General features: G+C 45.5%; 1 protein-coding gene across 2 annotated transcripts in view; it reads left to right on the plus strand.

Moving 5' to 3' along the window:
* Window positions 1-1,632: 1,632 nt before the first annotated feature.
* The window catches only part of KIAA0232 (KIAA0232 ortholog), a 120,000-nt gene continuing 95,052 nt past the window's right edge, over window positions 1,633-26,580 (plus strand). The window contains exon 1 of one of the 2 annotated variants that reach the window (XM_050947348.1): window positions 1,633-1,764. The gene's annotated coding sequence lies outside the window, so the exon portion shown is untranslated. Of the gene's footprint in view, window positions 1,765-2,128; window positions 2,225-26,580 lie in introns of those variants that run through there. The other variant, XM_050947349.1, reaches the window with a different exon arrangement.

The following is a 26,580-nucleotide window of genomic DNA, read 5'->3' on the forward strand; positions in this document are numbered from 1 at the left end:
AATTTGTTGCTTTCAGAACTGCTGAGCATTTGACAGCATATGCTGTGCACAAATAAAAATGAATCATAAGAGAATTTTATTCTGTAACAAAATCAGTGCAAAAATGCAATTTTAAAACAAATACATTTAAAACCTAATAAATTTATAGAACAGAACTTAGGAAGGGGAAAGAACACTCATGTTCATTTTAGCTACACAGACACCAACAGTGGCTTTCATAGGTACGTAAGGCTGTGATTGTCTTTAATATCCCTGGGGCTGAAGTGGTAGGATAGTGCAGTGATCCCTGATTCCACATGGAATGTTAAGGGGGAGTATAGCAAGCTCCTGATATTGAGTTCTCAGAGGGCTGCAGAGCGAGGCAAGCCCAAGACTGTTGAAACTGCAGGTCAACCAGAGTCTGCAGCATCTGTAGTTGCTTCTGGAGAAGCCCCATTATGTGCTGGTGCATCTCTGCCTCCTTTTCCTGCTGGGACTCCTGGACCTTTCTCCCCTCCCCTTTCCTTCTCGGGGCTCTTCACAATGTTCATTCTGCAGGCCCTGTGTTCACAGTCCAGTGGAGCACGGGCTTGCAGGATCTCATTGAACGTGTCATCCCAAGTTGTCTTCCTTCTCATCTGGCTCAGATATTCTGTAGATGTGAAGGCAAAGACTTTGATGGCCACATGGCACCCACTTACACAATTTGGATGTAGGTGGTTATTATTTTTGCAGCCACAAGGACTAAAAACTTAGTTTTATTTTAATGAAAACCTAAATTCTGCAGAAGCCGACGGGACACTTTCTTTAATCAGGCCAAGATTTCAACTCATTCTTTGGCAGGCAGACTTTAAACTGGATAGCTAGCAGACAGCACTATTAAGAGGGTGGGATGGTAAAATTAACTTGCGGCTATATTCAGCATGTGGAAGAGGGATTTGTGCCCAGCTGTCTCTGACAATCCAATCTTCCCAGGTATTTAAAAATCGTATGGTGCAAAGGGGACTCATTGGTCTGCACATCATGATGCATGGTTACACAGTTGTATTAACAATCACACAGATAGAAGGAGAAATGTTGTTACACAGACATCACCCCTTCCTCTTTACTAATTATTTAATTGGGGACTAGAAAAGTGGTACTATCCCAATTCCAGACGCTTAAAGCCAGAAATCAGTCAGTGTGGCTGTATATAACTTCACAGAATGAGCAACTCTCTTCTCAGGTGCTTTGACCAGCAAAGAAATAGAGAGGGTGATCGCTGTCGTTAGGCTTCAGAGTTAACACACAACGTAAGGGTCAATATAATTACACCTTATACTAACAAGTGCAGAGATGATGGGGCCCCAAAACACCGCAGCCAGACAACGCCCTTAGCGGGTCCGCCGCTGGGGAGAGACAGAGACCCGCGGGGGGAGGGAATTGGAGAACACCTGTCTGCACGCCGACTCTCCAGACCGCCCGCGCCATTTTGCCCTGGGCTGTATTGCGCAACACGGCGCGGCAGTCTGCTGAGGCGCCCTCCGGGCGGAAGGATACGGGGCGGAGCCGCCGGCTCGGTCCGCCGGGGCGCTGAGTCCTGTTGCCGGGTGACGGAGCTGTCGGCCCTCCTCCCTCCCCGTGGTGCTGGGAGCCGCCGCCGGTTTACGTAACGCCTCCCAGGGCAGGTCCCGGCTCCGTCCCGCCCGCCTCACTCGGGGACGGCAGCAGCGGGACGGAGTCCGCCGCCTCCTCCGGCTGCTAGAGGGCCCCGGGCCCCGCTGTGCGCCTGCACCGCCACGGCAGGTAACTAGCCGCCAGCGGGCCCGGGTGGAGGGGCAGAGACAGGGCGGGCCGGCCTCAGGGGACCCGGGCGAGAAGGGGAACGTAGGGCTGGCGGGTCCGGTGTCCCGAGATGGTCCGGGTGGGCAGCGGGGAAGATCAGGGGCTAGCGAGGCCTGAGCTGGTTTGGGCTGCTCCTGGCGCGTGCGGGTGCCAGGCAGGTTCGTGCCCTTCAGCGGCTCGGGCGGGGATTCCCGGGATAGGGCTCCCGGCCCCACGCTGCCAGGCGCTTGCCTGGAGGAGCGGGACCGAGGCCCGGGGCGGGAGGGAGCGCGAGGGGCCGGCGAGAGGGGCCGGTTAGGAGGGAGGGCTTGGGGGCGGGGCGGGGCTGGGGGCCCGTCCGGGGTTCCCTGGCCCGAGCGCGGACTCTGCCTGGGAGGTGATTCCTCCCCGGCCCTCGGCGTCTCCGGGGTCACCGTGCCAGGTAAGCGGGACTCCGCACGGGGCTCTGGGGAGGAGAGGAGGGCCTGGCGCGGGGTCGGGATCTTTGTGCAGGGGCCTCAAGCGTTGCCTCCCCCCGCTCTGATGTCCTCAGGCCCACACTCTGGCAGGGGGCAGCGGCCATCCGTGCGCTTCCCTGGCCCGCGCCGCTGTCCCGATGTCATCCGGGCGCAGCGGGTAGAAACATGGGGATTTGCCTCGGGAGGACTCAACACCCCAACCTTCCGATTAAGTCAAGCAGGCCCTGCCCGGCTTGTATGTGAGGCGGCGGTGACAGGGCTGGCCTGGCCCCGGCGGCCACCAGGCCCAGATCGGGAATAGATGGGGTTTCACGCCGTGACCTTTCCTCCTGCGAGTTACTGTACAAGGCATAGGCGGCGGCTGGTGCTGCCCTATCGGGAGAAGCTGTGTGATCGGTCTAAACGCTTGTAATGAGGACGCGATAAAATACTCAGTATCTAATGTGCAATATATAAGGCTTGCGCTAAGGGCAGACTTGGTCGGACACTCAAGTCTGTCTTTCTTCCAACAGCATTGTCCTTTAGGGGCCTATTGAAGGAAAAGGCGGAAAGAGAAGGTTGGGGTTGGGGGCTGCTGCTGCTGCTTAAAGAGGAGGAGCTACGATGGCGGGAGATTGATGGGGAGTTATGTCCTATGGTAACTGAACTGTCCTCCATCTGGGCGGGCTCTCAAGTATTGCAGCCTCTTACAGGCCATGGGCGGAGAGGCAGAGGTACAAGGTTTGGGGAAGGTTACGGCTGAATGCAGAAGTGGCACAAACTGACACTTCGTTTCAGGAAAGTCGGCCTCACTTCTGTGTCCTCCTCACGTCTTTACTGTTTTAAAATCATGTATTTAATCTGCCTTTACTGACTCTTGTTTTAGTTTAGTTTCAAACACTAGTATCTGGCACTCATTTGAAGGGGGCTGATTCTGCTCTTTTAGTAAGGGGAAGCAAACTATCATATCTTGGGTTATAATATTGTATGTTAAAGAATTTGGCCTGCAGTTGGCAGAATTAAAGATTACTTTCGTACCAGAAAAGTGTTGTGTAGATGCAACTTCTTCTGCCTGCGATCTTGCATCATATTCTATACATTACTTTTATTAAGGGGTAGTATTGCTGGCTTGGGGTGGACATTTCTAGGTTAAACTTGGCTTCAGATTATAGATGTGTCAAAGCCTAACCCATCATGATTCCATGGACAGTTTTGTAAAATACATATTTCACTGCACTGTTCACCAAAGCATAGAAGTTTTGTGTTTAATGTAGGAGAATCTGAAAATAGATGATGGATTTAGTTTCTAGTCAAAGTTGAGAAATTCTTTGTAATAAAATAAGGAAATATTTCTTGTATTTTAAAATGACGTAATTTAATAGTGTCCCTTGAAATGTTAAATGGTACCAATTATGCACCTGCCACATGTTCTGTTAATAGAACAGACTGCTAACATAGTGTTGTACAGGAAAGGCTAATAAATAAATGTATAATATACGAAGTGAGATCCTTCAGGTACAATGGAAGTGGTGAACAGTCTTAATAAAATAACTGTGTAACAGCACCATGCATTTATAGTACACTTCACATTGTATGAGATCAAACATTAAAGTGGGAATCTGTGGACTTGAATTGTGGGGTAGGATTTCTGACTGCCTGTTGCCCCACTTCTTGCTCATCAGCAGGTTGCTGCCTAGAATCAGTGAAGGGGTTTTTGGATGATGCAGTAGGAATGTTGAAGAACTATCCCTGCTTTGAGATCTGTTGGCTTGGTGGTCTCTTCACCTTAAGAGAAGCAGCAGGAAATACAAATAACCTTTCCCTCTTCATAAGAAGGAAATTCCAAGGATGCACCATGAAGGGGAACACACACAAGATAATTCTGATTTGGTCAGCATTGTCCGGCAGTTGTTTACTCTGTGGCTTTAGTGGGAAGTGAGACAAAGAAAGGAAAATGATGCCACTGAGAGCAGCCAACCTACCATCTAATTTGCAGATTTGGATCTTTTTGGAATTTAATTGAGTTTTAAGGAGTACAGTAACTCCCCACTTAACAACCTCTCGCTTAACGTTTCGATCTTACATCCCTGCTCAGTTACAGAACATGCTCCATTTAAAGTAGTGCAATGCTTTGCTATAATGTTGTTTGGCTGCCCCCTTCTCAGCTCCCCTATGCTCCCCCCCCCCCCCCCCCCGCTCCTCTCACTTGCTGGCAGACTCTGCAGATCAGTGCCTCCCCCCCTCCCCCGCCTCCTGACCATGGCAGTCATGGCAAGGGAGGGAGGGGGAGCCTGCATGTGTGTCCTTGCTCCTCCCCCTCCTCCCTTTAGCCTCCAGGAGGCGGGGGGGAGGAGGAGAGAGGATGCGGCATGGGGAGTAAAGGGGGAGGAGTGGGGAGGAAGAAGCGGGTTAAGGGTGGGGACTTGGGGGAAGAGGGACATGGGCGGGCCGAGGGTTGAGCCCCTGGTGCTTGCAGAGTAGGGGAAGTTGCCATGCAACTGCTTCTCCTAGCCTACAGCACTTTCAGCCTTCTTGCCTGCCTCCTTGTCTCCAGTGCCAGTGGGCTGTGCCTGTGTGGGGTAAGGCGGTGGCAACAAAAAATAAAATAAAATAAAAAATCCCTGGAACCTGACCTCTCCCCCATTTACATTTATTCTTATGGGGAAATTGGATTTGCTTAACATCGTTTCACTTAAAGTCGCATTTTTCAGGGACATAACTATAACGTTAAGTGAGGAGTTACTGTATACCACAAGAGCCAGCTTTTTTTAGAGCTTTAGCTAGGATTTAGGCACTGGAAACTTAATGACACCCCTCCCCCTCTCGAAAGGACAAAATTTTTCCAACAAAAAGTGAAAGTGCCAGTGTGAACAGCACTTCATCAGCCAGAGCGCTCTCCTGCCGACAAAGCTACCACTGCTTGTTGGGGGTGGAAGTTCTTTGTTGGCAGAAGAGCTCTCTCCTGCCAACAAACAGCGGCTATGCAACCTGCCTTTTAGTGGCATGGCTGTAGCGGCACAGCTGGGAGGCTAAAAGGTGCGTAGTGTAGACAAAGCTTTACTAGTTTTGTCTCCCTTTCATTTAACAAAAGTAAAGGAGAGCATTGGGCTATAGTCCAGAATGGTGGATGTTAAAAAGGAATTGATATAGGGGTTGATTAACAACTTTTAAAAATATAAGATCTGGCTGTTAACAAAAGTATTCAAAAATGTCTAAGTGTTTGAAAGATACTTATTTGTAAAATAGCTGTTAGTTCAGAACAGGGAGTGAAATTATCCTCTTTTACTTAGTACCTGATTTTTTTTTTTTTTAAATACATGAAAGCTTACAGAAAAGATAAGTTTTATAGTGGTCTAACAGAACAATGTAGTAAAGTCCTTAAAACTGTCTGTGAGGGAAATGGTAACTACACTTGTGGAAGAATATCACTGTAATAGGGATAAATAGGGACAATGGAGAGTAAAGTGAAGTGCACGTTAAGAGAAGGAATAGGAAATATTCTAGCTATCCATACCACTAATGGATCTCGGAAAGCAAATTGCTTTCAGAAAATGCTTAGTGTAGTCTCTCTACCATATTTCCTTTAGAACTGTTCAGTGCTGGTTGGAGCCACCATTTAGGTCAATAAAACATTGTGTCTCGCCTAATAAATAATTTGCAAGTAGAGCTATTATAGACAAAACTTAGACTTCTTGAAATTCCCCAGAAAATCAAGAGGAAAGTAGACTTTACCCATAAAATTGTAAAGATTTAAATGGATACTTAATTTCTGTGTTCAATTTATTTTTTTAAAGTTCAATGATATTTTAATTGACAACAATTTGAGGAACAATCTTATTTTCCTGTATTCATCTCATTTTTTTTAAGTGACTTACAAATTGTTCTTGGGAAGAATTACTTAGTAACTGTAGGGTGGTTTGATAAATGCCTCAGCCAGCAAGGTTATTCCTACAGTTACTGACTCTAAAGAAGATTGATAATTAATATTTTATTTTGAATTTATGTTGCAGGAGATGATATCACAAAAGTGGATTCAGCACATCAGCACTAGATGTTTAGGGGTTAAATGTATGGTGTAGTGGTCCATATTATATGTTCTGATTTTGTTAAGATAGCTTAAGCATTTTAGTCAGACAGCTCTTATTTCACAATAGTTATAACTAGAAATCCAGTTGGAGGAGGAGTCATTGAATTTACTATAAATACTCAACTTAAGTCAATCAATTATTTCTTACATAATTTCACGCAAAAATATCTGAATTTATGCATTTAAAAACTTCTTGAACTGTCTTCCAGAATTCTTACATTTTAATCTACAGCAGTTAATATTCCAACTTCTCTGCCTCCACTCTAGTATCTGCTTTGCTGAAGTCTTTGAAGGAAGAACAGTTTATTTGAAAGTAGGTAATTCACCATATACACTGCTTAAGTTCTAAAACTAAAGAATTAAATTGGCCCCGTACACAACTGCTACGGTGAATTTCAACCTAAATGATATAGCATCATTTGGATTTTTGTCTTTTGCATATTAGTCCACAACATTAAGGGAGAAGCAGTCATTTTTCTTAACTGTGTAATGAGTATTTTTTTAATAAATATTTATGTTCCAATAATGCCTACAACTTTATTGGCGGTATGCATATACAGAGGAGACTCAGCTCCTGTCCAAAAGAGCTTACAGTCTAAGAAAACAAATAACATACACACATTGGAACTGAGATAAAATCTAACCATACACTCTTTATATACTTTCTTAATGTTTTAATATCTCCAGTTTATAACATTATACATGAAATAGTGTTGCCTATTGAGTAGAGTGCTGAATTGAGACGTGGGAGACCTTGGTTGTCAATGGTCTGCTGGGTTACCTTGGGCAAGCAGTATCACCTCTGTACTTCCATTTCCCCATCTGTAAAATGGGGGTATTGAGACTGACTTACTTTGAGATCTACTGATGAAAAGTACTGTATAAGAGTCAGGTATTATATTACATGTTGTTGGCCAGTTTCTTGTAGGTTTCATAGAAGAAGTTGCTCTTGACAAGGGGTTTTGAAGGAGAGGGTAATAGCCTTACATACTGGTTTAGGGAAGGTGTTCCATGCCTATTAACCGTAGAAGAAGGTGTGAAGATGTGTGAGAGATGCATCATTGGGTAGCAGGAAACTGGAGACGAGGAGGCTGTTTATATAATGCTTTTCAATTTTAGTGTCAAAGCACTGTAGAAATGTAAAGTGAAGCATACAGGAAACTTATGAGCATACCTTTGCTTGTGAACTTTTTTTAAATATGTTAGCTAATCACTTTAACAGTAAAGTGATGAAATTGACTTACTGGGTTAAGGTTTTAAGCTGTCATGTATGTACTTTTGTTTTAAAAACACCTAAACCACCTTTATTGACACTTCAGCTAACCTTTTGGCTAGAAATCAGCAAATGGATTAAAAGTAGTTATTGTCACTAAATGAGGAACTAATTCCAGTGATCTCTTGTGACATTATAAATTGTCATCAGTTGCTTGAAATAGAGAAGTTTGAAATCTATAGGAATGGAGTAGTTAAAATGTATGGTATGTAAATAAGAATTCTAATCTTTGAAGTGTTATGTGGCTTTATTAGTTTAGTATTTTGGGATGCGTTTAGGGATCCATACCTTGAAGATAGAATTTCTGTTTAACTTTTTACCTGATACAACTGAAGATCACAGAGTAAGTCTGTTGCATTAGAACCACATTGTTCACTGCTGTTTTCAGTATGGGATACCATTAACCTCCTAACTTGTAGACTATTTACACTAGAACAGTGTTTTTCAAAGCGTGGGTCGTGGCATGTAAGGCACTGGTTTGCCTTGCTCTGGTCAGCATTGCTGACTGGGACATTAAAAGTCCCGTTGGTGGTGCTGCCCAGCTAAGGCAGGCTAGTGCCTACCTTTTCCGACACCACGCTGTGCCCTGGAAGTGGTCAACAGTGGGTCTCGGCTTCTAGGCAGGGAGGCCATGCGCTGCCCCCTCCCCGAGCACCAGCTCTGCACTCCCATTGGCTGGAGCTTGGGGGTAGGGCGGTTCTTGCAGGTGAGAGTTGTGTGAAGCTGCTTGCACGCGCCTCCACCTAGGAGCCGAACCTGCTGCTGTCCACTTCCAGGGCACAGCGCAGTCTGCGGCGCCAGGACAGGCGGGAAGCCTGCCTCTGCAACCGGGCTGCGCTGCTGACTGGGAACTGCCGGAGGTAAGTCTGCACCCCCTGCCCTAGGCCTGAGCCCCCCCCAAATCTGGAACGCCTTCCTGCACCCCAAACCCCTCATCCTCGGCTCCACCCCAGAGTCTGCACCCCCAGACCAGAGCCCTGACTCCCTCCTGTACCCCAGCTCCCCAGCCCCGAGCCCCCTTCCATACCCTGCACCCCTCCTGCATCCCAAACCCCTCATCTCTGGCCGCACCCCAGAGCCTGCACCCCCTGTCCAGAACCTTGACCCCCCCGCCTCAGCCCAGAGCCCCCTCTCACACCCTGAACCCCTCATTCCTGGCCCTTCCCCGCAGCCCTTGCCCCCACATCCCAACCCTCTGCCCCAGCCCTGAGCCCCTCCCAAACCCCTCATACCCAGCTCTGTTGGGTCACGGGCATCAACAATTTTCTTCAACTGGGTCCCCAGAAAAAAAGGTTTAGAAACCGCTGCACTAGAAGCATCCCACTATGTGTACAGCCATAATTGTGTGTTAGATCTGAAAGGCTGCACAGTTGGGTGGAAGTATATTATTACTAGCCCAAATAAATATTGTGTTAGAGTACTGAGAAAAATGCAACCAGTTCCCTGTGATTGATTTTTATAGTAGTGTAATGTAAAAACCTTCTATTGTAAACTTTTCTGGATGACCTCATGATGCTGCTTGAGGATTTGGAGTTAGTGACTGCAACACAAGACCAGAATTTGAACTCAGGCTCAAGGCTAACACCCCTTTCTGTCTACACACACAGTGTGCTGACCCAGGGTTTGGACCCCATGGGGGTGGATGGTCCAAGCCTGAGTCAAGCTGGAACCCTACATGGTCTTCGTCTACCTTCCCTTCGTCTACCAAAGCCCTCTTGCTTTGAAATGCAGATGCAACCCCACTGGATTCGTGCTCTGGGAGTCTGCCAAAATTATTCCACAATCCCATTGGCTGACTTTCTTTGTTCTCTGGACAGTCATGTTTTGTGGACAGTCAAATTTTCCCACGCTGCACCATGAAGAAAGGGCTAGAGTAGCCACATTTTAGCGGGGGGCACAAGGAAGTCTGGGTTATGGGTGAGTGGACTTGGGCCCACTTAATGCAGTGTAGATGCTGGAGCCCCAGGCTGGAACCCAAGGTTCAACAGTTCCTAACCCGGGGTTACAAATGAGTGTAAACGCTCAAGCCGAAAGTTAACAAACCCAGGGTCTGCTAACTTGTGTTCTGCTAACCCTGGGCTTATGTTGCAATGTAGATATGCCCAGAGAAACTTCAAAGTTCTAATTTTTAGTAACTTGGTTCAGTAGCTGTGACTTAGATACCTTATTTAAGAACAGAAGTAATAGTTGTTCTTGAAGGATGTAGTCCTGCCATTTTGCCAGTGTTGTTGTCATTTGGTGAAGCGATATGTAAATGATCAGCATGTTAATGAAATGCTAAGAGTGTGCAGTTAAAATACAGTTGGCAATGGAAGAGACAAGCTGGGTGAGGTAATATTTTATTAGAGCTACTTTGATGGACGAGATGAACTTTTGAGCTTCACAGAGCTCTTCTTCAGGTCTGGAAAAAGTAACCAAAGTGTGTCAGCTAAAAACAAGGTGAGCTAGATTAAGAATAAGGGGTTAACAGATGTTACAAGAAACCACTTAAAATGAAGTGAGCAATTAATACTTCTGTAGTCATAGGACAAAGAACGGTTAGTACACCTCTACCCCCATATAATGAGGTCCTCGGGAACCAACCAGTCTTACTTTGTAGGTGAAACCGCGTTATATTGAACTTGCTTTGGTCTCAAGCATCTCTATTATTAATTGTCAGCAAATAGCCCCGCCTCCATCCACCCTCACCTACATCCTGCCTTCTGACTGATCCCTCAGAACCCCCGACCTATCCAATCAGCCCCCCCCCATGTCCCTAGTCACCCCCAGGACTCTCTCGCTGAGCCACGCGCCGCACTGGATTGGGCGCTAGGATCCGGGGAGCCGGTGCACGGAAGTGCTCACACCTGCTCAACCACATCAGCTGGGGCGAGCCCTGTGGGGGCGGGACAGGGGGAACTGGCCGGGCAGCCGCTGCCCTGTCCACAGAGCACACCTAGCCCGGCACAGTGGCTGAGCCCTGCGAGGGGGAGCAGCCTCGCCTGAGGTGCCCGTGTGCGCCTGATTCCCACCCCGTGCCAATGCGGTGCCGGGGGAGGGTGAGCCATCAGCAGGCAGCTCCTGCCGTGCATGCCTGCGCTCAGCCATCTCTTCTCCTCTGCAGAGCCCTGCACTGCCGGTCTCTGGTGAGGATGCCACGGCCAGCTGCTCACTGGGGTGCATGGAACCCCCAACTGCCGGCAGGTAGTGCAGCATGCTATGGACCCAGAGAGCCTGCCCGGTGCTGCTGCAAGTGGGGCGCAGCCTGCCAGCTGGGCCTGCTGTGTTCCAAGTCCTCCAGTGCAGGGGCACCTGCACGGCGCTGTCTAGGATGGGCACCTCTCCCTGCCCTGGATCCGCAACTTCCCCGCATGGACCAGTCTTCCCCAACTTCTTGGCGCCAGCTGGAGCCCATGTGACATTTCCTCTGCACTGCAGCTCCCTTCCTCGGCCTGTGGCTCCCCTCTGCTCCCTATCCCCTGAACACCCCCCAAGACCCTCTGCCCCTTATTTAACCCCTCGGCCCTGACCTGGCACCCTTAACACGCCGCTCAGAGCAGCGTGACGGAGCCAGACACAGTGACATGCTGATCCGCTGGAGCACGCAGCCCTGCCCCCCCCCCAGAGTGCTGCTTTACAGTGTTATATCTGAATTCGTGTTATATTTGGTCGCGTTATATTGGGGTAGAGGTGTGTGTCATAAATTGTTGTAATGAAACATATAACCAGTATCACCCCCTTTTGAGGCCATTATTTTTCGTGTCTTTCAGAGTTATGAATTTAAGTTCCTAGGTTTGTCTTTTGAAGGTGGTGTGATGGTTTCCTTTTGAGGAAGGTCAGATATGGAGTGACCACATTGTGAAAAGTGTTCTCCCATAGGTGATAGAAAAAAATGATAAAAGACAAAAACATCCCGAGAGTTCATTCTAGAGTGTAGTGATTGTCTGATTTCACATACACAATTATTGAGACATTTGATGCACTGGATGAGGTAGGCCACTTGTTAGTAGGCATGTGTAGGACCCATGGATCTTGAAAGGTATGTTGTGGAGGGTGTTGATCATCATATTACTGGAGATCTGTCTGCAGGTTTTGCATCTGTTGTTCTGGCAGAATCTGGTGCCTCTTAGAGTTGATGTTCCCTGGTCTGTGAGGAGCTTGCTTCTGAGGATCATCTTGGTGGTGATGGTTTTTTTGGGGGGTGAGGGAGGCTTGGGGAAAGACTTCTTTCAGAATGTAGTCCACATCAAATATGAGTTATAATTGTGTGATAATACCCCATCTGGATTCCATTGTACAGTGGTTGGTGATAATTAAGGGTGGATGGTCCGTGCGTTGTTTTTTCCTGACATTGAAGCATGTTCTCCTGAGATATTTGAGCAGCCCATTCTATGATGTGTTCTACTTCTCTGATGGAGTGTCCTTGTTTGATGAAAGCAGTTTTAACTTTCTCCTCAGAGCCTATTCTGTGATATCTGAATAGTTGGTTGTAGACAATCGATTTCTTCATGTTTGGGGTGGTTACTGGAACTGTGAAGATAAGTGTGGTGATCCGTGGGTTTCTTGTATATAGTTGTCTGTAGGATTGCGTTGCTGAAGCTGATCCTGTCATCCAGGAAGTTGATGCTGATGTGGGAGTGTTCTAGACAGAGTTTGATGGTGTTGGGCTGGCATTGCTCACATGCTCAGGGTGGAATTGGTTGTCATATGTGGGGTCAGGAAGGACTTTTGCCCCAGGTCATATTGGCAGTGACATTGGGCAGACCTCACCTTCCTTTGCAACATAGAGTGAGGTCACTTGCTGGGATTATCTGGGTATATCTCACTTAATTCTCTGCCTTTGTAGGGGAATGGGGTCTCTGGTGTTGGTGCACCTCAGTGCCTTCTATTCTCTCCCTATGGCACATGATAGTTTAGTATCCCATGGGCTATAATACTTCGGTCAAACTGTTGTTGGGTTTAGTGTATGGGGGCTGAGTGGTGCTGATGGCTTGTGACATAAGGAGGTCAGACTAGATGAACTGGTGGTTCCTTCCAGCCTTAAACTCTGACTGTCTTTAGTTAAAAGTTAAGGTACAGCGGAGTTCCTCTGGGCAGCGTCCACTGGCTCCCTTGACGCCTTTGCGGAGCAGTGGGCGCTGTCCGGGGCTCTCTGCTCGGTGTCCCCATCAGGCTCCCTTCTTATGACCCTTTGACCACACTCCTGTCCCTGTTCTTTTATTAGTTGTCCCCCGAAATCAGTTGGGTTCTGAGGTCCTGTAGATCCTCCCCTTAGGCTGTGGGGGTGGGGGGGGAATCCTTTAGCAGTGGACGGGCTCCCGCCCGCCCACTTCCCAGAAACCCAATAGGTACACAGAAAAGTAAAAAGCTCACATTCATGCACTAACTACATTGGGTTCTGAAGAGTATGTGAACTGTTTGAATACTCTTGCGGTGTAACAGTCTTTCAGATGTGGCTGTTGGAAACTGTTGCTTTTTGTACACTGGGCATCCAAATTATCTTGAGCTGGAGCAGTGCTTAAGCAGAGGTCAAATGTGACAGGGCCTTTCAAAGTGACATAATATAAACCAGAAAACGGTACTCTTCTGGCATAAGTATGTTTGCACTGGAAGTTATTTCTGTGTAACACTAAGTGGTATAACTTAGGCCTTGTCTACACTGCCACTTTACAGCACTGCAGCTTTCTCGCTCAGGGGTGTGACAAAACACCCCTGAGTGCTGCAAGTTTCAGTACTGTAAAGTGGCAATGTAGATATTGCACCAGCCTGCAGAAAGATCGCCCAACACTCTAAAAAGCCCCATCTCTATGAGGGGCACAGCTACCAGCGCTGGTGCACTGTCAACACTGGTACTTTACAGTACTGAAACTTGCTGCACTCGGGGGTGTTCCACCCCCACCCCCCGGAGCAAGAAAGTTGCAGCGCTGTAAATTGCCAGTATAGACAAGCCCTTAAGTTCCACCTCTCTTCCTCCCATCCCCACTAGTTGTAAAAACTAGACTTTTTTTTTTTTTCTTTTCAAAGCTGAGGTTCTGGAAAACAAGTTAGCAGTTTGAGAGAGATGGCAGTGTGTTGTAATAGTGTACCAACTCAGTCCAAGCCTTGTTGTGTAGTGGATGGATCATTGGACTGGACTCAGGACACCTGGATTGTGTTCTGTCTCAGCTGCTGTCCTGCTGGGAGACCTTGTGCAAGTTGCGTTACCTGTCTGTACCTCTTTTTCCCCATCTGTAAAATGGGGAGAATAATGTCTACCTGTTTTGTAAAGTCTACTTTCATCAGATCTGCCGATGAATATCACTGTCTAAGCGCAAGGTATTAAGAGATGCAAGTGTTTGATCCTATCAGTCCAGTAAGTAGCTGGGTAGTAAAACAGTGCTACTAGAAGGTATAACTGTTGCGAATGCAGTCCAGATCAGGTATGCTTTGATCTTGTATTGTTCTTGTGCAGGGTTCTAAGGCCTTAGAATTGTATAGACCTAATAATTGCTTATTAACTAAATTTTCCACCTATCATCTCTGCACTTTCTCCCATGTCTCCTTTTAATGCACGGGAAGAGCTCCTTGCAAAAATCCATGAAGCCACTACATTATCACCCTTCAGATCTTGTGCTCAAACTTACCTCTGTCACAGTGCCTACAAAGCAAATGACAATGGCTAAGCAGTGAATGTTCTGTGACTGCTGCTACTTAACAAATCATAATAGTTTTGCTTATGCTTTGTGCTCTCTGCGTCTATTCCTATCTGTTGTTTCTTGTCTTGTACAAAGATTGAAGACATACCCAGACAGCTTACACTGAAGCGGGGGAAGGGAGAAAGAGTGTATTCTTAGCTCTGGTTAGCTAACTCAAGTTTATAGATTCAAAGACCAGAAGGGCCTAGCTTCTAGACCATCTAGTCTGATCTAGAGCATATATTTTGAAAAACTTGAATCTTGATTTTAAAGTTGCCCTTGCTGGAAAATCTACCACAATCTTTAGTAAATTGTTCCAATGGCTAATTACACTCAATTAAACATGTACACCTCAGTTCTAGCCTGAATTTGTCTACTTTCAACTTCCAGCCATTGGATTTTGTAATATCTTTTGTCTGCTAGGTTGAAGAGTGTGTCTTTGTTAAACTAAACAAATTGAGCTCCTTGAGTGTCACTATAAGGCATGTTTTCTAATGCTTTAATCCTTGTCGGGGCTCTTTTCTGAACATGGTTTGATTTATCAACATCTTTCTTGAAAGAATTGAAAATCAGCTATCTCAGATTAAAATAGCAGTGAAGACTTGTTTTTTTTAGCTTGGGTTAGCTGCTCAAGTTAGAGCCAGAGGTTGAACTCAAGCTGCTAAGCGGAATCTCTCTGTATTTTCACTGCTGTTTTAGCCCAAGTTAACAGAGTTAAAACACTTTTTTTACTTTAGTGCAGACATACTTTGAGGCATTGAGCACTGTTTTGTTTATGTGCACAAATGGGGCCGTAATCTGGCTGGAGCCTGTAGGTGCTACTGCAGTGCAAATAATTATAAAACTTTTAAGTCATAAACGCATCATTCCACTGCAATAAATAACTAGTGCAAAACCCTCCACCTAAAGAATATGGTTCTGGACTATAGAAAACAAATGATACGGGATTCCAGTTCCTTACTCTGCTCACTGGCAGCGGTAGAGTACTGTGAGAATTCACTAGATGAAGCAGACAATGATAGTACAGACCAATAAGAGCATTTTGTAGAGGATTTAGTACATGTTAAAAATGTACAGCCCTATGGATGGGGTAACAGTGCAGATTGCTTTTGATTCTGCATGTTCTCCCTCATAGTTATGTTGGAACTTTCCATTGCAGCTGTATTTCTGTATTAAGATGGATGGATATTCTCTTAGATTCTGTGTCCTATTGCCTGAATATGGGGGAGGGAAGATTGCAAACAAGGTTGAGAGTCCTTAGACTTCAAAAATTTAGAGTCTCTTTCATGCCCCTCTGAAAGTCTTAAACTAGGACTAAGTTCTTTGGAGCAGGAAGTTTTCATTAAATAACATTCTTTACAGCACCTAACCCTCTGGGTGCGTGACGTTTTTGCAGGTCTCTTGCTGCTTGTGAAATGCAAGTAATAAGGCTGTTTTAGATACAGTTTCTGTATCTGCTTTGTTTCTCCATGACAAAAGACTTTTTTTTCAATACAAAAAAAAAAAAAAAAAAGATGTGGAGAAAGGAGCTGTTAAAGACATGGAGAGCCCTGGCCTAGCTTGCACTTTTAACTAGTCTGCTTTGCTTGTTGATAGTTTGAATATAAATACATACTCCTAGCACTTCTGCAGTGAGCATATATTGAGGACAGTACTTCAGTAAAGAGTGAAGTGATTATAGCTTTTCTACTGTAATCTACCCATGCTAGTATCTAGATAACTGTTTGATATACCCATAGCTATAATTGCCACTCCACCACAAAGCAGCATGTCCACCTTTGTCTATTTTAGGTACTTCCATGGTCCCAGTTACCATAGTATTTGAATACCTCACAATCTTTGGCCATGGCTACACTGGCGCTTTATAGCGCTGCAACTTTCGTGCTCAGGGGTGTGAAAAAAACACCCCCCCTGAGCGCTGTAAGATACAGCGCTGTAAAGCCTCAGTGCAAACAGTGCTGCTCCCAGCGCTGCAAGTTACATCTGTAGAGGATGTGGAGTACGTGCAGCGCTGGGAGAGAGCTGCGACCACACTCGAAACTTCAAAGCGCTGCCGTGCAAGTGTAGCCATACCCGTTAATGTACTGATCCCCACAACACTACTAAAGCAGGGAATTACGGTTGTTCCCATTTTATAGCTGGTAAACTGAAATGCAGAGAGACTTTGCCCAAAGCCACAGAGGAATGTCAGTGATGGAGCAGGGGATTTCATGTGGGTTTCTCAACTCCCAGGCTAGTGCTACTGGATCATCCTTTCTCTCTTCTACTAGGGAAACTTTAATGTGCCCTAAAGATGTCTCCCTCCAATTGCTAATGAAAATGCAGTGGGCTCAGTTTGTCCAGCCTATACAGAGTAACAAACAGTAGAAATTGTACCTATGTATCCTGGGTCAAAGAGAAAATGTGATGATTATTAATGTACTATTTGAGAAATAGTGTATGGTCACGTAATTATAGTCTCTTGTAATGCATACACACAAGGGGCAGAGTGAAGTTTGTGTATGCACCCTTAGTTTTATGTTTTCTGATATTGCTTAACTATGTAATCTTAAAGTTCTCTATACATCTTTTATATAGAATTTGATAAATTTATTATATATCATGCTTGTGGATGGCAGGGTGGATAAAATCAATTTAAAAAAAGAATCAATTTTTTTTGATAAAATGCTTTTTGAGGAAAAGATAGTTTTAATTAAGATACATTATAGCTCAAAGATACCTCATCATGAATAGGGATTATAAATTTTAATTCTATAGTATGAGACAATATACCCCTCTATCCCGATATAATGCTGTCCTCAGGAGCCAAAAAATCTTACTGCTTTATAGGTTAAACCGTGTTACATCGAACTTGCGTTGATCCGCCGGAGCGTGCAGTCCTGCCCCCCCAGAGCTCTGCTTTACCGCATTATATCCGAATTCATGTTATATTGGGTCAGAGGTGTATTCATAAAACAAGAAAAGTTTTGTAAATGAGTTTCTATAGTTCGTGGATTAGGGACCCAATTTTATGGAGTTCCAGAGGCTTCTGTATAAATTATTTAGGTTAATCTTTCTATCTATCCAATGGAACTCAGTGCTCAGTCTAGAAGATATCATCAGAGATGCTTAGTTTTGCAGTTCTCAAACTGTGGATTTGTGTCTCCAGAGATAACATGCTTGTTAACAGCAAAAATGTTTTTAAATAAGTAAAAAAATATATAAAGGTGAGACATAAGAGATCTCGACCCTATTGTCCCGGTGCAAATTTGTGTACACAGTCAGTCCCTTACCTCTCTCTAAAAGTGCAAAGTTTCTAAAAGTTCAATGAATAGAAGATTGTTGGGGGCGGAATAGATCTGGACAAGGAGAAGACGTCTGGAGATAAATGTGAGAAGGGAGGGGACAGGCAGTAAAAACAAAAGTGAAACTGTTTGAACAGCACATTCCAGAAGTCTTGAGGTCTTTCTGAGTGTAGCCTTCATTGATTTGAGGTCTACCATACCATTCTCTCACTTGAAGGGAAAACCTATAATGGCAGCAGGCCATAAGAGACCCAGTTTGGGAATATTTTAATGAAGTTCCTCTACCTGTGGGTAAGACAGGGATGCGTGCAAAAGAAATGCAAGGCCTGGTGATGCTCTCCTCCTAATCCAGCATGGCAAGAAAGTCCTCCAAATATTAATGATTAACCTGTTTGAACTGGAGATCACTTTCCAATGACTTCATAAATATCTGCTTCAATTACCTTTGGTAAATGAAATAACCAAACAATCATTCATTTTCTGATATAGCTGTAAAACTAATTTGAAAAGTTTTCAAAATCACTTAAAAATGTATAGTGTGTACCTTCTAAAAATGAAACGTACATCTGAGTTGTGAAGAATATTTATTAAGGTTCTAACAACCAACAGGAACACACTTTTATGTAGAAATCCATGATTAGAGTCTTCCTGACTACTGATTTTAAATCATGATTAAAATCAGTTTGATTTTAAATCAGTTCCACCCTGGTGGATGGTATTTAGAACTACCCTTAACAATGGTACTTTTTTCAAAGGGGAAAAGGCAAAGTACCAAGAAGGAAAAAAAGAACCAGAAAATTGAATAAACAAGTATTGCCATACTATAAAAACTTCACAGAAATTCTTTGTTTGAGAAGGGTGGCATAACTTAATCTTGTTTCCACTAGCCATAAGTAAGTGAGTTTGTCACGGAAATCACAGATTCTGTGATTTTCCGTGACTTCTGCAGTGGCTGGTGCGGCTGTCCCAGGGGCCGCCTGAGTAGTTTGGGCAACACCTGGACAAGCCGCACCAGCTGCTGCTGTGGCAAACTCAGGCCACCCCCCAGCAACAGCAGCAGGAGTTTGGGTGCATGTGGGAGGGGGCTCAGGGCTGGGGGTTGGCGCATGGCAGGGGGCGAGGGCTGTGGGTGGCGCTTACTTTTGAGGGCTCCCCGGAAGTGGTGACATGTCCCTTCCTCAGCTCCTAGTTCCAGCTAGTAGGGGCAGTGCGCAGAGATAAGAGCTGAGGGAGGGACATGTCACAGCTTCTGGGGAACTGCAAGGAGCCAGGTAGGGAGCCTGCCAGCCCCCCTCCCCTACCTGGCACCAGGAGGACCCCTCCTCTACCTGCGGCACCTCCTGGGCCTCCGCCTCCCCAGGATTTAGTCGGGTATATAGTACAAATCATGGACAGGTCACAGGCTGTGCATTTTTGTATACTACCCATGACTTTTACTAACAATACCCGCAACTAAAACGTAGCCTTAATCATGAGTAATATGCCAGCTGTTATTAGAGATGGTTAATTTGATCACTTCAGACCATACTGCAGTTTCTCCCTTTTTGGGTGTCTTAAGCCATGGCCACAAAAGGGAGGGGGGAGGTATATATATATTTTTAATGCAGTAGCTAATGCATATTAATCCTAGTGTAGTCAAGACAAATTTATAGTTTTTAAAATGTATTAAAAATTCAGCTTGTCTGCATTAGAATACACATTAGCTAACATGTTAACTGTGATAAAATGTCTTGTTCCTAGTGAAGATGAAGCTTGTGATACCAACCCTTCTCGCACTGTCACTTCTAAAATGATCTTTTTTGCACATTTGCCAGTGTTGCCCTTCTCTAAGTCATGTCAGTGACTTCTTATTGCCTTACATATCAAACTATAACTGCTGGGCGGGAACCGGATTTTTTGGTTTGCAGAGAATTTTGGAATTTCAAAGCTGCTGTGAAATTTCCTGCAAAAAGAAATCCCAAAATAATGTTGCAGGTTGATTGAAATGTCTCATTTTGATGAGATTGAAATATTGTTTCAATTTTGACTTTCATTTTGTTATATAATATAAAATTAAAAAATTAGAACAAAGTTATTTTGGAATGGAAAATCAAAACATTCCGTTCTGAAAAGGACAAATGCAACGTTTCAACCTTGTTGAAATGTTTTTCCAATTTTTCTTCTTACATGAATTTTCATCAGAAGTGACAACAGTTCTGCTTTCTGTGATTTGTCATTGTCTGATGGGAAGAATATTCTGTTGGAAAATTTCCAAATGACACTGTTGCTTTCCCCTTTTTAGGCTTGCTTAGCCTGATCCCTGTAGGTAAGTATTCTCAGGAACCAGAGTACTTGAAGTGTGTTTGTGTGAACTCTCTATTCTCCATCCCACTGCAGACCTTGTGAGAGAAGAAAGAAGGGAACAGGAATCCACTGAATTAGAGTGGGCTTTTTTGTTTTGTGTTCTCATTGAGTCTGCTTTTGATTTCATAAGTCAGCTTTTTTCTACTTGATCCTGCTATGCAGAAGTAATCCATGTACTTTTCACGCTACTGCTATTCAAATTACAGTGCTGAACTTTTGATATTACTGTTTATATGGCTTCAACAGTGTGTTAGGAGTAATTAATATGAAGACCATATTCTTTGCCCCAGATATCTTTAGAATCTGAATAGACACTGACAGGTAATGATGAGGAAAGGGATGCATCAAAAAAGCAAAGTGAGAGAACTGATAGTTTGGTGAAGTTTAGCATGTTTCTCGTTAATTTCACAATTTTTGTAACTCCTTATTTGTGTATTCTATCACGTTTGCTGGCTACTTTGCGGGAAGACTGGAGCATTTAGGCCTCACTCCTTTAGAAAGAAGAGAGCTTTGAGGGAATTTGAAGGAGTGGGTTGAGGTAGCACATATTGAGTCAAGGAAGGGGATTTTATCACATGCTGTAGCATGCAGATAATGAGAGGCTGGAAGGAAAAGTCAGTTGTGCAGCAGTTGACATTGCTGTAGGGCTAAATAGGAGGATGTGGTTTAAGAGAGAGGTTACTTTTTATTCAACAATTCACATTGGTTTCAGTGGGATTTGTTGGTTCCCTGCATTTCTGGACCTTCGTCTACTATTTAGATGCCTAAATATGGTTTTAGATACCTAAGTTTAAGCTTCTAATTTTGAAAATGTTGGCCTCCAGATAAACAGAATTTTTGAAAGTTTTGCTGAACTTAGAATACACATTAGCTACTTTTTACTTTTTTAAAAAAATGCTTGATGAAACAATATTATCTTTCAGTCCTTCATGACATTTTTGCTGTCAATTTAGCTAACTCATAAGTATCTGCCTGATGTAAGTCTGATACTGACCAATTCATGTTGACTATCTTAAGATTAAAATGTACTATTTTTATACATTCACTCTCTCTCAAAATTAGGCTTATGTGTTCCAACAGACAAGGTGACAAGGACTACTAATGGCCACTTTAATTGAAAAGTTGTCTTTGTATTAGGTGCCCTGGCTAGTAATGCCTGTAGTGTTAGGTTTAAAATGGGTGTCCTGCTTGTGACAATGTCTATAGCAGGGGTCGGCAACCTATGGCACGCGAGCCAATTTTTAATGGCACGCAGCTGCCTGCTGGGACGCCGCGTGTCATTAAAAATCTTGCCGACGTGGCAAGCTGCGGGGTCCGCAGTCCCGGGCTGGAGTGCTGGCCCAAGCACAGCAAGCCGCTGCCCCCTCCCCCGCCTTCCCCTAGAGCCCTGCTGCCGTGCGCGCAGCACTCTGGGGGTTGGCGTTAGGTGCTCCTACAGGGCAGCCTTTGGCTCTGTGGGGGGGGAAGATGCTCCCCGCTCATCCAGAGCCCTGCTGCCGTGCGCGCAGCGCTCTGAGGGGTGGGGCGACACAGGGCTGCGTGCGTGGGGGTGGCGGCGGCGGCAGCAGGGCTCTGGATGAGCAAGGAGCCTCGTGGTAAGGGGGCTGGCTCCGGTGCCGGGGAAGGGGAGGTTGGGTAAGGGGTGGGGGCAGTCAAGGGACATGGAGCAGGATGGGTTGGATGGGGGGGTGGTATACTGGGGGTGGTTAGGGGTGAGGGTCTCTGGAGGAGGCAGTCAGGGAGCAGGGGGGGTTGGATGGGGCATGGGAGTCACGGGGTCTGTTTAGGGGGTGGATAGGAGTCAGGGCAGTCAGGGGACAGGGAGCAAAGAGGGTCCTGGGGGAGCAGTTAGGGTGTGTGTGGGGGGTCTCTGGAGGGGGTGGTCAGGAGACAATTTGCTGCGGGGGTTGGATGAGTCAGGAGTTCTGGGGGGACTGTCAGGAGGTAGGGGTGTGGAGAGGGGTTGGGACAGGCAGGGAGCGGGGAGGCGGGGTTGTATGGATCCAGAGTTCTGGGGATCCTGTCAGGGGGTCGGGGAGCAGTTAGATAGGCATGGCAGTCCAGGGGGTCTGTCTGGGTGTGGATAAGGGTTGAGGCAGTCAGGGGACAGGTAGGAGGTAGCGTCCTAGGGGGGAAGTCAGGGGATAAGGGGCAGGGAGGCTTAGAAGGGGGTAGGGTCCCAGGAGGGGGTAGTCAGGACAAGGAGCGGGGGGGGTTGGGGGTTCTGAGGGGGTCAGTCACCCAGCCCTCTGCACTGAGCCCTGACCCCCTCCCCACACACACACCCAGCCCTCTTCCCTGAGCTCTGCACCCCCACACACACACCGAGCCCTCTGCCCTGAGCCCTGTACCACCCAGCCCTGACTCCTTCACCCCCCCATGACCCCAGCCCTGACTGGCACCCCCACACATACCCAGCCCCCCTACCCTGACACCTGCACCCCCCCTTATATGCCCCCAGCCCTCTGCCCTGACTCTTGCACCCCCCACATCCCCATCCCCCCCACATCCCATGCACCCTGCACATCCCCACCCTGCGCACCAAACAGGAGCCCCTGCACCCTCACTCACATGCCCACTTGCACCCCTCACACCACATGGGAGCTGCCCAGGTAAGTGCCCCCATACCCAAACCTCCTGCCCCAACCCTGAGCCCCCTCCTTCATTCTAGCTCCTGGCCAGACCCTTCACCCACAGCCCTGTGCTTGGTCCACTCCAACTCTCAGCTCAGTGCAGAGAGAGGAAGAGAATGGGTCAGAACCAGGGAGAAGGTAGGTACCCACTGTATGTGGGCAGGGTCGGGACCCCAGACTGACACTGGGCTGAGTGAGTCCAGCGCCGGGATCCCATCTGGCAGGAGCCGGAGGATGGAACCCCTGAGCGGCAGTGGGCTAAGCCGCTCAGCCCACTGCCTGTCTGGGGTCCTGGCCACCAGCCCCACACCGCCTGCTGCTGGTCTGGGGTTCTGGCTGCCAGACTCTTCCCAGCTGGGGTTCCGGCCGCAGGCCCCACTCAGCCCACTACCGGCCTAGGTGAACAGAACCCCAGACCAGCAGCGGGCTGAGCAGGTCGGTGGCGTAAGAGCAACATTTTAGTTTAATTTTAAATGAAGCTTCTTAAACATTTTGAAAACCTTGTTTATTTTACAATACAACACTAGTTCAGTTATATAATATATAGACTTGTAGAGAGAGACCTTCTAAAAAACATTAAAATGTATGACTGGCACGTGAAACCTTAAATTAGAGTGAATAGATGAAGACTCGGCCCGCCCCTTCTGAAAGGTTGCCGACCCCTGGTCTATAGTGAACCACTGAAGATCTTGATTTATCCTCCAGGTACTGGGAGCTATAATTGCACAAGGGGCAGTGGAATAAAGAAAGACATTGTGTGTTAAGACTTCAGTTCTTTTATTGGCTAGAAATAGTGTAAGCATGTACTGATAGGCCACCCATTGGGATATGAATGGCAGAGATTGAATTTGTGGGAGCAGTGGCAGTTTGCAGTACTCTTCCAAGCACTGCCCGCAAAATAAATGATGTCCACATGAGATGCCACACACAGATTGTGCAGATATGCAAAATGTGATCATGCCTGTCATGTGAGCCCCTTGGGATCAGTTATCTGTAGTGGGGTCAAAATATGCCCATAGGCTCTGCTGGGATTCCCCTCAGTGAGACCATATTCCTGGCTAGTCATCTTGAGCTTGGCTCTCCCTTACTTGGGGGTTGAGGGGAGGAGGAGGGCTCAGATGCTTTGTTGGGCGTTTTGAGTTTGACTCTTACTTGTAGATACTTGATAAGAAAATTTACAGAAATCTGGTAAAAATCCATGGCTGGCAAGGCTAAGGAGAACAAGAAACTTTGTAAGTATATCAGGAACAAAGGACATCCTAACAACAGTGTAAGTCCGTTAGTAGATGGAGACAGTAAAATTGTTGTTGCTGATGCAGAAAAGGCAAAAGCGTTCAAACATTTCTATTCATTATTTGTAAATAATTCTAAAGTACTAATATCACATGAGGATGAAAAACTTAATCCACTTTTAACTAAGGAGGATATTAAACAAGATCTAATAGGGATAAACATTTTTAAATCAGCAGGTCTGGAACTGATCGCCAAGAGTCCTAAAAGAGCTAGTGGAGATCTCTGGCCCACTGATATTAACTTATAATAAATCTTGGAAATTTTATAAGAGTGCAAGAAGGCTAATACAATGCTAATTTTCAAAAATGGCAAGTAGGGATAACCCGGATAATTATAGGTCAGTTATCCTCATGTCAATGGTGAACAAAATTCCTAGAAAAAGCTAATACGGGATCCAGTGAACGAGGATTTAGTTTGGTGGTAATATTAATGCCAGTCGATATGCCTTTATGGAAAATAAGTCATGTTAAACCTAACTTCATTTTTTGATGAGATTACAGATTTGGTTGATAAAGGTAACAGCATAAATGTAATATGTGGGAACAAAGAAAGTAGGCCATACCTACAGGATAAGGGGTTCTGAAAAAGATCCTGGAGGATAATCAGCTGAACATGAGCTCCTAGTGTGATGCTGTGGCCGAAAATGCAGTTCTTGAATGCATAAACAGGGAAATGTTAAGTAGGAGTAGAGAAGTTACATTACCTTTGTATTCATCATTGATGTGATCACTACTGGAACACTGTGTCCAGTTCTGGTTTCCACAGTTTAAGAAGGATATTGAAAAATTGGAGAGGGTTCAGAGACAGGACATGAGAAAGATTAAAGGATTAGAAAGCGTGCCTTATGCCTGTGTTTCACAATCTTTCCAGACTACTGGACCCCTTTCAAGAGTGTGAAGCCTGAGACCTATCACCCTAAATTACATGCTTAGGCAATGGGATGTCTACACTGGCACTTTGTCAGTAAAAGTTTTGTCAGCAAACATCTCCCCCACCGAACACCACAAGTTTTACCGACGAAAAGCACAGAGTGAACAGTGCTTTGTCGGCAGGCGAACTCTCTCCTGCTGACAAACAGCAGCTACGTTGCACGGCTTTTAGCAGCACAGCTGTGTCGCTAAAAGCTCTGTAGTGTAGCCATAGCATCAGTTTCATGGGCTTCCCTATGATGTGCAGCCCAGGCAGTTGCCCTGCTTGCCACCCCCCAACGTTGGCCGTGCACTTGTGACCCCCACAAACTAGTCCTGCAACCTCTAGATTGAAAAACACTGATCTAGATGAATTGACGTACCCCCAGCAATACATGTAGCGCAGGTTGAGAACCACTGCCTTATAGACTCGAAGGTTAATCTGTTTAGTTCAACAAAGAGGAGATAAGGGGTGACTTGACTAGTCTGCAAGAACCTACATGAGGAAAAGATATTTCAGTCTAGCAAAGAAAGGTGTAATACCAGTTGCTGGAAGTTGAAGCTAGAGAAATTCAGACTGGAAATAAGGCGTAAAAACAATGAGCGTAATTAGCCATTGGAACAATTTACCAAGGATCATGGTGGATTCTCCATCACTATTTTAAAATCAAGATTGGATGTTTCTGTAAAAGATATGCACTCTAGGAAGTATTTTTTGGGAAGTTCTATGTCCTGTGCTATACAGTAGGTAAGATGAGAGGATCAGTGGTCCCTTTTGACCTTAAAATTTGAGACACTATGCCAATGTTGGGAAATACTAAATGCAGTTTGTTCTTAGTCTTAAAAAGACCAGAAAACATGCCGTATAGTGAGAGACTCAAGGAGCTCAGTCTATTTAGCTTAACAAAGAGAAGCTTAATGGGAACAGAAATTTGATGATAGAGGGCTCTTCAATCCAACAAAGGTATAACAAGATCCAATGGTTGGAAGTGGAAACGAGACAAATTCAGAATAAAAATAAGGTACAATTTAAAAAAGGGGTTGGGGGAGGCTGGCTCATATCCTTGGAACAAGGTACCCAGGGTTGTGATGGGTTCAGTGGATTCTTCATCCCTGGAAATCTTTAAACCTAGATTGGACATTTTTACAATGGGCAACTCTACACTACAAGAGGAAGTAAACTTAAGTTATATCAACATACAGCCACTGCAGTAATTAAATCCATTTTTCATGTTCAAGATAGGTTCATTCGCTTGGTGGTGTATCTCCTCACCAGAAGCATTTCCATCAATTTTAACTGACAGCCTGGAGCCCTGGGGCTGACACTGCGTTGACCTAAATACACCAACCTAAATGCTATGCCTCTCTCAGAAGTGGAGTTAAGTCTGTGTAGTTGGTGACTTACATTGTTGTGAGCAACATTGTAGTGTAGACACGGAGTTACGTTGATAAGCTGCCTTACATTGATTTAACTTTCTGTAGCGTACACCAGGCTAAAAGTGATGCTTGCTAGTTCAACCACAGCTATTGGACTTGAAGAGGAATTAATTAATGAAAGACTTGTCGCCTGTCATGTTGGAGGTCTGTCTAAATGATTACCATGGTCCTTATTTCTTCAAAATTTATGAATAGATCAGAAAAGGAACCTTGGTATTTTAGTGGGAGTTACCTTTTTGAGGAGATGCGACTATGTTCATTAGGCCGCGTGGCCATATAACTCAACAGGGATGATATCTGTTTACAGAATGCTAAAGCTTTCTCTTTTGTTTATAAAATAAATGAATGAACTCCTGAATTTCAACTGCTCAGCAGTCTTCTGTCAGTTGATTAATAAAACTGTTGCTTCCCAAAAACCAAAACTGAGTT

Source organism: Gopherus flavomarginatus, chromosome 3 (assembly GCF_025201925.1).
Source record: "Gopherus flavomarginatus isolate rGopFla2 chromosome 3, rGopFla2.mat.asm, whole genome shotgun sequence".
NCBI classification, from domain to species: domain Eukaryota; kingdom Metazoa; phylum Chordata; order Testudines; family Testudinidae; genus Gopherus; species Gopherus flavomarginatus.